Source organism: Oryzias latipes, chromosome 16 (assembly GCF_053564925.1).
Source record: "Oryzias latipes strain Hd-rR chromosome 16, Olatipes_Hd-rR_3.1".
Lineage (NCBI taxonomy): Eukaryota > Metazoa > Chordata > Actinopteri > Beloniformes > Adrianichthyidae > Oryzias > Oryzias latipes.
The window spans coordinates 3,968,549-3,979,603 of record NC_136252.1 but is presented as its reverse complement, the minus strand read 5'-3'; the positions used below and the strand labels follow the sequence as shown (position 1 = coordinate 3,979,603).

General features: G+C 39.9%; 1 protein-coding gene across 4 annotated transcripts in view; it reads left to right on the top strand.

The window, feature by feature from the left end:
* Nucleotides 1-11,055, top strand: part of LOC144984512 (uncharacterized) — a 102,951-nt gene that overhangs the window by 88,549 nt on the left and 3,347 nt on the right. The window lies entirely within an intron of this gene.

Genomic DNA, 11,055 nt, shown 5'->3' with positions numbered 1-11,055 from the left:
GTGTTCTCCTAGTGAGGTATGGTCCAATCAGCCGACACTCAGCAACCAACTTTTACTTGTCAGTTTGGATATATCCAATCATAGCTTAGGGTTGTTTTGTGATGTCTAATGTTCTGTGAAGATTGGCTTTTCATATTCTTTATTGTTTCTTGGTTTTTTGCCCCCATCAAAACAAAAAAATGTGGTTTCACTTTGTGAAATAAACCTCTGAGGGGGAGAGTAGCAGGGTCAGACGGAGAAAACAATGAAATTTAACCCATTTAAAACTGTATCACTTTCTGACCCTACCTCAGGGCACTGGGTGTTTATCGGCGGGACTTGAGAGGCAGAGATCACCGGACTGGTAATTGTTTCCTCTAAATCTGCTGAGCTCTGAGGAACACCAGTTTTTCATCAGACAGAGAATGAGAGGGTAAAAGGACAGCACTAAGAAAAGCAAAAATGTTCCAACCCATCATGTTGGTTTATATCACTTCATCTAACAAGTTGGAAAAGGCAATAAGCCTTCCTCACACCAAAATCACACACCCAGCTTTTGTATTTTGAAAAACATTTGTCTTTTTTTTTTTTTACTAACAAAACAAAACAATTTCTTTGTATTAGAGCACCAGAAAGAAAAGGTGCAATGAACTGCATATGTATTTAGAATTTGATGGGAACAGAAAGCCAACAGAGGTGTGCTGAGAAGCCATCAACACTAACTTGATTTGACATTTTCCTATTGAGTCAAAGCTCAGAAATAGGCCTGGTATCTCATTTAGCTGTAAAGTGATGTGCTCTCCTTGCAGCCACAAAAAAGACATCAGAAAAGCAAAGTACCGCCACACTCCACTCTGACCAATTTGTCTCCATCACTCCATTCATATAAACACTGAATGATTTAGCTAAAACTGTGCTGAGATTCTTATGGGAATTTTTTTTGCTCCACTTTATTTTCATTATACTTGCGAGTATGTCAGAGGTTTCAATTCTATGCATGCATTTGGCTTTGAAAGTCTCAGATTTAGCGCTGTGGTATTGGCTCATTTTTCATATCCATTGTTGGCTTGTCAGGGTGTCATAGCTGTTCCTCAGAGCTGTTAGATCAGTCCAAATGTATAAATCATCCAGGATCTGACACACTCATTTAATTTGGGTGGCCTTGGTGCAGCAGCGGGGCTATTAATGAAAAATCCCTGCCCTGTTTACTGAGAGGGAACAGTCACCCTATTTTATTTTATTTTTTATTAACCTGAATATTCTGTATGATTTCCCTCAGAGGGCGGTGGCTACCAGCCCAGCACTTCGTCATTTGTCATCATAAGTTGTGTGTGTCAATCCGCTGAAGTCCTTCAGTCACTTGTACTTATGAAGATCACTTTGTATAATAAGAAAAAAGGGGCAAACTCTGAGGGTGCTAGGTGAGCCTAACCTAGCACAGCAGTGGTTCCAACCCCAGAGCTTGTGTTATTGTTTTCCATCTGTGAAATAAAGTAACAGGTACTTAATGTAGCAAAAACAATTTGTACAGCAGCTCTTTTCCCCCATTGAAAGTGTGCACGGCTCGCTGAGGACTCCCCTTATCTCAGCGAGCCTAATCCATTTTCACACCGCACTCCGGCGCTCTCATTTTACAGCTGAGGAGCTCTCTGGCTCCATGCTGGGCCCGAAATGGGACCCCAGTCACTGTGGCCCCATAGTGTTTGCGTAGGTAAGTGTGCAGAACAAATGCTAAAAAGTCTTTAGAAAGTTGAAAGCCACTAGTTTGGCTTGTGCCTCTCCCTCCTGAGTTCCACCTGATCACCTATGTTTGTTGTGGCATTCCACACTGGGGGCTTTGGTGCTGGGGAACGGAGGAACGGCTCAGAATGGAAGTGCAAATACATAAAAAACACTGCAAAGCTGTAGCTTTGCACTAAACAAATACATTAATTTTGTTTCTAGCAAATATTCCTTGTATTTTATCTTTGAAAAAGGGATTTATCAACTAGTTTACAATATTTGGTATTCATGGTTTAATAGATTGTAATGGGTTCTGTACATTTTATGTGTATTTTGGCTGACAGGAAACTCCTACATTTCCACTCTGATCATATTTTGATCTATTTTCAAAGCATTCCCAGTCGTCTTTTATATATGATTCTGCCGTTTTTAGCCAGAATCTAGAAACCTGTGTCCTTTTATGGGACATAGTGTTGGCAGAGCAGCCGCAGTTGACCAGAAATTACCTCTGAGTTGTGGGCAGGACTGTTAGTAAAGAGTCAGCCTCACCGCACTTCCCATCATCCATTTGTTTACACACTCTCCTGCTAACTACAGCCCTTCACACCCCCCAACCGAACATAACCAGTTCAACAAAAATAGCGAACCACATCCGATCTATCCAGCCGTCCTGATTCCAGCTCGGAAACAAAGACGTTCATGGACCTATTTACCTGGAAGTGGATGCATCAGAATGGAGCGGAGCAGGGAGCTTGTGGCTCCGCCCACGTCACAGCTAAAATCTTTTTAAACTATATTTTTTCGTCTGCTCCTGATTCACAGGAGTAACGAGAACATGTTAAAAACAACAAGAACACAATTTTCATCAGAGTAGGTTTTTTTAAAATACTAAAAACAAGCAATAAAAAAAATGTTTACTCATATCAATATTGATTCTTCCTGGACATATTTAAAAAACAATCATTAGTACCAAACCTGCAGGTTGCCTTATGAGATGGTATTCAGTGGGAAAATGAATATTTTCCAAAATACTTCCGAATTCCAGCTTCACTGGGACAAAACATGCTTTATAAAATATATCAAAACATTATTTTGATCAAATGATATCAGATGAGCGCAAAAATCTGTGTTGCTCAATGTAAATGTAAAAAAAACCTGATGGTGTATTTACGCCAGGTGTGATGGGTACAAATGTCCATCAGGTCTAGTAACCCTTCTTTTTCATCTATTAGTATGAAAAAGAAAGATAACAAAAACATGATTCTTTATCTAAAAAAAAAAAAACGTTTCTCTAACATATGACTCTTATGTGGCTTTATTTTCTTCACCTACTTTTTTGTTTCCTCAGTTCCTTGTCAAATACAGCACACGCTCACATTTCACTGAAAAACTGTTTTGATTTACTTGCGAATCGTGCCTCTAACCCTTTGCCATCCCATCATGCCAAGTCATTTAAGGCATCTGTGGCCTCTGTGGCCCAGCCTCTGCAGCCCCATCAACCCCCTGCTGCGGCCCTCAACAGCGCATGCCCGCTCTGCTGGTCCAGCCGGTAGGGCAGCCGGGCCAGGACTCCCAGGACTCCCAAGCATCTAAAGCAGCTGGAAGATCCATCTTTCCCTACTGTTTCTCAACAAAACAATCACAACAAAGAAAAGCCATCATAAATCAGACACTATCCGTAACAAGAGAAAAACACTGTTGGAAAACTGAAAGACTTTGCTGCCAAGACGATTCATGGACAAATGGGATAAAAGCTTTGAAATGCGGTATTTTTCAGAGTATAAATCTGGATTTTTGCATAGCTTGGCCGGAGGATGATCACTCAGGTGCATGTCCAGCTTCCCGTTCAAAACTCATGTTGCTACTCAAGTCGTGAAGTCTGTTTATGGACTCTAAAACGCGCGGCCACTGAGCGCACGTTGGACGGTAACCCTTGTGCTATCTTAGATGACCCCCCCCTTCCATTGATGTGTTCTCCCTACCATGACAAAGGTGCATAAAGGTGGAAAGATTTCATGTAATCCATGGACACCAGTGAAGATCACAAATCATTGAGGAAAAAAGGTTCAGAGCACTGTCTAGTGGGTCTAGATGACCCAACTCCCAATGTTAAAGTGCCTAGGATAACACAAGGGTTAAACTAGTCGAACTTTGACCAATCAGGGACTTGGATTTGTTAGGGACGTTTGGATGGCTTCCCTTTTATTTCATGAATGTGCAAACTGTTTGAAAATTGACCATGGAGGGTCAAATGTGGGTCAGAATTCAATGACACCAAGCCTTTCAGATATTGGAACAGAGCTGTGAAAGAAACTAGCTAGACTAAGATTCGTGAGATTTGCTTTGACATGTCGCACTCAGCCCTCTCCAGCTGTGGGTACACAAGCTGGTTTTGGGTGACGACAGACCAGTGTGAACACCGCATACCAAAAACGCATTGAAGAAGTCGCATTCGTCGCGTTCTTAAAAACACGACACATAAACCAGTCTGAATGTAGCATAATGTGATTTTATTTTAAAGAAACAGCAACAGCAGCTAGTGGGCAGTGTAAGTGTGTGTATCAGTATTTACTATTGACAGCAGCGAAGAAGAAGTGCCACTCCGTCTAATGCCTATTGTTCCACTGCAACACAGAAGAGCAAGAATTCCACAATTCCACAAGTGATAAAAACCGACTTGCTGATTTGCCTTTCAAGATTAAGTGTCTACTCTAACTTCTGTATTTTGTTCAATACATTTTTACCAAACATCGTACTTAAATACGATTTTTTTGTTCTTTATTGTGCTTTTTTGGCTGCTGCAAACTATACTCTACTTTTCTAAATTCCTTTAGCTTGGTAAATGTCGATTGACTGCAGTAAAGTAAAACCTTTCATGAACAAGAGCTGCTCCCATTTTTCTACAAACACACGTCACAATAAGCAAATGGAGCTTGATGCATTAGAGCCCTGCTAACTTTATTACGTCTTGGTTGGACGTTTGCACTTGTGCATGAGTGCATGTGCGACTCTGCTGATGTGCTTCACAGCTCAAACTTACTTAGCCTCATTGAGTTAACCCCATAACCTAAACAACCCTAATGGAGAGCATGAACCCCCCTCCTTTTTCTCTTTTACCCACTTCTCACACCCTCCATGCGCACACACACACACACACACACACACACACACACACGTTAGCCTGACCACCCAAAAGCTAATGCAGTTCAGTCAGAGGGTCATCTGCAGTTCAGTAAAGACAAGAACACATCCTCTCCTTTTTGGTGTACCTGTCTTAAAGAAACAGTAAAACAAAGGGGGCCGTGAATGCAGGTCTACTAACAAGCAGAAGACTATTTGATCCAGGTGCTTTAATCTGTGCTACAAGTAAAATCAGATTACAGGGTTTTCTCCAACAGACCTTCCCTGATGGAGCGTCTATTTCGGTGAGCTGAACTCTGAGCCCGGTTGTTTACATCAAGACGATTCTCTCTCAGACGCACACGCATGAAGTGATCTGAGGTGCCTTTTCTCATCAATGTAACCAATCCAGGGCGAGGTCAAGCTAGAATGAATCTGAATGGACCTCAGAGCGGCAGGAGGAAGAGATTCATAATCAGAGGCGAGATGACAGGTGGATCAAATTTCTAAACTTTTTCTGTGAGAGTGCCGACAGGCGATCAGTCAGCGAGCAAAGACGGTGTTTTCTTAACCCCAGAGTTGCATTAAGCTGACATCCTGCCGTAGCGGAACTAGGTGACATATTGATGGGGAGGAAATATAACAGGCAGGAAGCTTTAAGACTGAAGGACTTGGCTAAAAAAGAAAAAAAAAATTGCAAGCCAGGGGCATTGTGGGTTTTTTATGGGTAACAGTCAAACAAAGCGACTATCTTCATGACCTGTCTGTGAATATGCCTGCTTCAGCTCCTTTCAGGGCAAACAAAGCAGTGAGATAAACAAAATCTACCATGCAAAAGATAAAAAAAAGAAACCGTTGCAGATTATTTCCTTCTGCCAAAAAAGCAAATGGAACATTTTATTGATTAATGGACAGTAAACACCAAACGGACACGCAGCAGGAATTTTTCAATTTATGACTTGAATAGTGATGCCCACTAAAACCCACGCATCATCAGCATGACGACACACCGCTCTCATGTATCTAAGCGTGGACGTTTATGTTCACTTACTTTGTCACAAATTACTGCATAGCTTCCCTTCAAATCCGTCATTTCAGGATTACAGCCACTTGCCGTCACATCACAAGCCTGTCAGCTGCTCAGTGAGGGCAATAATTGCTATAAAAGACCATTATGGACAGCTGAAAGATGACTGTTTGAGTGGCAGGAAAGTGACTAGGAGGATTTCTGCAATGCTCCCTAAAACATTTGCCGCCCCATGTCTTGTGTTAGCGTGGACACTGAACAGTCCTGCAGGCACCTGGGATCAATTCTTTTTCTTTCTAAGCTTCTGATTGAGTTCATTTGAGAGTTAAACCTCTCACTCTTTCTAACTGCAGGTGATGCAGAAAAATTGTACTCAAACATAAAATTTTCTATTATAAACATTCACATCTGAAGTATTTAAAGCAAAAAAGGCCAGAGGAGAGGACAGAGAGCAGCCGTGATGAATGGTAACAAACTGCTCGTCTGCACACAGACAACAGAAATGAAGATCTGAACAAGACAAAACTAATCACTTCTGATGACAACAAGGTTGAAAAAAGCGGGATGGAGTGCTACTCCCATGGAGTGATGCATACAGCTGATCTGAAACGTTAAACTACATTTTATGAAAGTCCTACTCAACATTCGCAGGAATCTTTAATTATGGTTATGCCGCTTTTAGGCAAAAATTAGGACAGTTTCTGCAGAGCAGCAGTAATTCATCAGAGGTTCGATTCTGTGTCCATCTGTTTAGACTCCTCCCCGCTAGCTAACTGCAACACAAATGTGATCAATATCAGAGCTGTCCAGCCGTACAGTTTGGACGCCAGCTCGGACCAGGTAAACAGAGACGTTCGTGGATCTGGTCGTCCAGTAGACTCATCAGAAGGGAGCTTGGAGCCTGTCACTGGTTCTCTGCATCACACCTTCAGGATTTTCCAGTTGCATTTTTCCATCTGTTCCTGATTTGACACATTTGAATAAAGAAATGCTCAGAAACACAATTTTTAAGCCACGTTTTCCTAAAAAAAAAGTGTTCTCCATCATCAGATAAATAAGACAGGGAAACAATGTTAAAAACTCCAAAAACACCATTTTCCTCAAAGTGGGTCTTTGGTCAGGTTGTATAGCACCCCAAACAGGACTCGTCTGCTGTCTAAAGCTTCATCAAAACATGGAAACAGAGATCCAATAGCCACATTTTGAATTTGTCAGGAGTGGTTGGCGACAAACAAAAGGAAAGGAATAATGCATTGACCAAGCTTCAGATCACCCATGGTTATTTGTGCCGTAATGCAGCAGCTGGTGTTAGTCTGCTCTTCTCTATGGCTTATCATTCGAAAAGCCAGAGGAGCTGTCCGGTCTCATTCTCTCATTGGAGAGCACATGTCAGGACCTATTTGCCACTGGTTACTTTGAGAGTGACATCAGTGATGACCCCCTGACCTCTTCTGACGGAGAAATGCTTCTGCAATAGTTTTCCATTACAGAGGCAGGAGAACGTGGACAGATATGTGGAAATGGGAAAATAGGAAAACTGGAAAAGGCATTTAGACCTGTATTTGACCTATCATGTTTCAGTTTTCTGCTGGAGGCTTTTATGAAATGAGTATTTGACCCATGAACAAAGCCTTTGTCATCTCCCTCTTGTGATTTCCATTCACAGACTTTCCCCTAAAGGCCATTTCTGGGGGTAAAACAAAGGGTCATTACAGAAAACACCGGCCGTCGGGTCATTTTCTGATTCTGTCCTTCTTCACGTGATGATGTGGCCTGACCTGTCAGTCAGGCTGTACGTGGATGAGCCTTGCATGTTGTCTGTGTTGGTGTTTTGAATTACCGTACAAATTGTTGTCACTGAGCTTTAGACATGCTTCCTCAACAGGTAGGAAAACCAAGCTTCATATAGATCTGAGGCGAGCCAAGTCGATGTCAGTATTTGTTCGCCCTCAAGCTCAAAACTTGGGAAATACATTGAAATTTTCCAGCAAAATACCTAATTCAACAGTGAGGATCTTTATGTTTTGATGAACAGAACCGCTCTGCTGCTGTGAAATATATTTAATGAGATTAAGACCAAAAAGAGGAAAAGTGGATGGAAAAAATGATTGTTAATGTTGACAACCAATTTAGGATTAACCAAAATGTCATATTTAGTAGAATAACTAATGCAATGTATTCAAAGCTATAATAACTTTTGAAACAAATGATCCATTCTATTTTTAAAAAAAGCTTTGAAATGCATTGAAATGTCATAAACAAAAGGAAACAGATTAACAATGAATACATATTTACAGAAACAATACCTACAATTATAGCTTCTCATAATTAGGCTGCAAAATGTGATGTAAAATGACATAAAAGCTGACATGCAGGTTGTTTAACAGTGTATACTGACTTTAGTCACCATTTGAATTATGCTTAATGTGTAAAGATATGCACACAAGCAATAAAATTGCATTATATTGACCTTAAATGTATGCATGAACAAATGTCGTCCCAGCATTTACTGCATCATTTATAACAAAGTGTCAAAAATGTCACACAATCTCCACATACAAAAACAGCAAAAAACAAACCAAAACATCTTATGTCATTTAGGATTATTTAATTCATATTTTATGAATTTTGGAAAATGAGTGGAGAAAGTTACAGAAATTAAAAAATAAAATTGTGGTAAAAAAAAAAGTTTGCAGTAAGAAAACATTTTCAAGTCAAGCACTGCAAAAACTTTAAGATATTTGAAAAACTGTTGTGCTTTGACAAAAGTTACTGTCAGATATGATTTATCATGTGCAGTATTTATTCAGTGGAGATTAAAAAATAAATGTGGTTATGTTATTGTTAATTAAGCCTTATGTTGTGTTTAAGCATGATATACAGTTCAAACATGCAACAGTTTGATTGGGTCGTCTTGACTTCTGTTTTGGGATTAAAAGTAGTAAATGGCCTAAGCCTTCTAGCTGCTTTTGTCATGCTTTTTATTATTGGCAGCATTTTAAGCAAAATTGAAGAACAATGTGGTGAAAAATTATGATTTTTCTTTCACTTTAATGTGAATCTGGCACAACAATGAAAGAATTGAATTAATAATCTATGTTTGAATCGAGTTGAGTTGAACACTTAGCCCATTTTAAGACAGCTCAAAAAACATATTTGAATGTACAGAATAAATGAGGAAGAAAATTGTTGCATTAAGAAGTTATTCCCAGTTTTTTAAATATATGTCACTATGGGAACACACCGCTGTGCGCTGTCCCTGAGGCCTTTTTCCATAACAATGGTCTTGACTGTCAGAAATGTGATCCATAGTGTAACTGAATTATAAAAGAATTCATTAACAATGAATGTAGTATTCTTTCAAAAAAAAAAGATGAACGACAGATAAAAATATTATCATCATAAAGTTTTAAAAATTAACTAAACTTTACTCGCCAAAAGTGTCATTGAGATTTCATGGAGGTCATTTTGAATTGAGTAGGAAAAGTCCTTCTACTGCCCCTAATGGAATAGCAGTGAACTACAGGACAGAACACATGGACCAAATTATACACAATGGGTTTTAAAAGAAAGTTTGGACCAATGCTAATGAGATGTGGAAAATTTATGATTAAAATATACAATTGTTTATATGAGGTAAAGGTTAAAATATATAAGTATCTGAATGACTGAAAGGACCAACACTCAAAGAAATATATATGTATATATATGTATGTATATGTATATCTATATCAAATGAATCAATGACTTGGTTAGGGTAGGATGTGGTTGACATGGTAAGTAACCTGCAGATGACATTACACTCATCACAATGAGTCCTGTTGAATGCTGAAAGCAGATTTTTTGCAATGTGTTCCTTGCTTTCCTGTTATAGTGACCTCCCCAGATCTTCTAATATCCAAACTTCTGTTTCCTCAGACCAGGTAGACCCAAAAGATTTAGAAAGCAGCTAACTGCTGGGCTGTTATGGGCCCTCCTGTGGGCCACTATCTCACTCTCAGCATGGAGGTGGTACTTTTGATTTTCCTTTAACTCGCTGCTTCAAACAGAGCTATGAAATTTGATATAACTCCAGCCTCTTACACTGCACACTCAAGGTGATAAAGCCAGAAAGCAGTAAGAAAGTCTTTTTTTTCTCTTTTTATCTGCAGGAGATTGTGAAAGTTGGAGCGAGCATTTCCTCACACATTCATAAATTCATTAGCTCAAACTTTTCAGAGTATCAGATACATTAAGCCTCATTAACTTCTTTTTTCCTCCTTTATATCGGCTAATTAGCTCAGGGGTGGCCACAAATTAATTACCAACTTCTACAGCCTCACGCAATTGCATTGTGTTTATTTAGTCTCTCCTATTAACTTTTAATCTTTTTCCAACTCGTAAAAACAGGCAATTAACATTTTTTGATAAACAAAAAATGATGCTAGCTCAGGGATAATCAGCCGCTCTGCATGTCGCCCGAACAAGATTACCCAGTCAGCTAATTTGACCTCTCAAAACATCTTCACTCCACACAGCTCCTTGGTTATCATAGTCTGTTGAGTGTAGTTGGAAAAATACGATGTTTTGGCCTTTGCTGAAACTTTTGCTCTTTTCTTTTCCGCTTTTTTTCTCAGGTTTAGTTCGGTTTGCAGGATGGATGTAACTGCAGTTTTTGACATTCTTCCTTCTCTGCTGTGCATGACTGTCAGGTAATATGACAGCGGAGCACTCAGCTTCATCGCTGCAGAAGTCTTCAATTGTTCTCAATGTATTTCAATAAACCAACACAATGGCTGCTTCATTAGCTCATTGATTCATTAATGCAGCCATCATTCTTCCTCATATTCACAGAGCACAAACACTGATGATACAAAAGGTAACAGTAATGATAACTCCAGCCACGGTCGAATTCCTGTTAAGGCACCAGGCAGCTATCTGCTTTGATGAAGAGGCCCATTTATACGCTGTCTTCCAGCTCAGGGTCATCCTTCTCCATATTCTGTGTATTGACCCGGTTTGTTCCTTTTATTACAAGCAGGTTTTTTATTGAAGGATGATTACATTGAATGATGTCAAGTGAGGGGCGAAAGGATCGACCAGAATAATGACGTTCCAGAGAGGGGGGGAGGCGTTAGGGGTGGGCGGAGGGGGTCGATCCCGACACTTGCCCAGTCTTTTTTGTGCAGCTTCACAAATTGAGTCGCATCCTTGCTCATCCATTATTT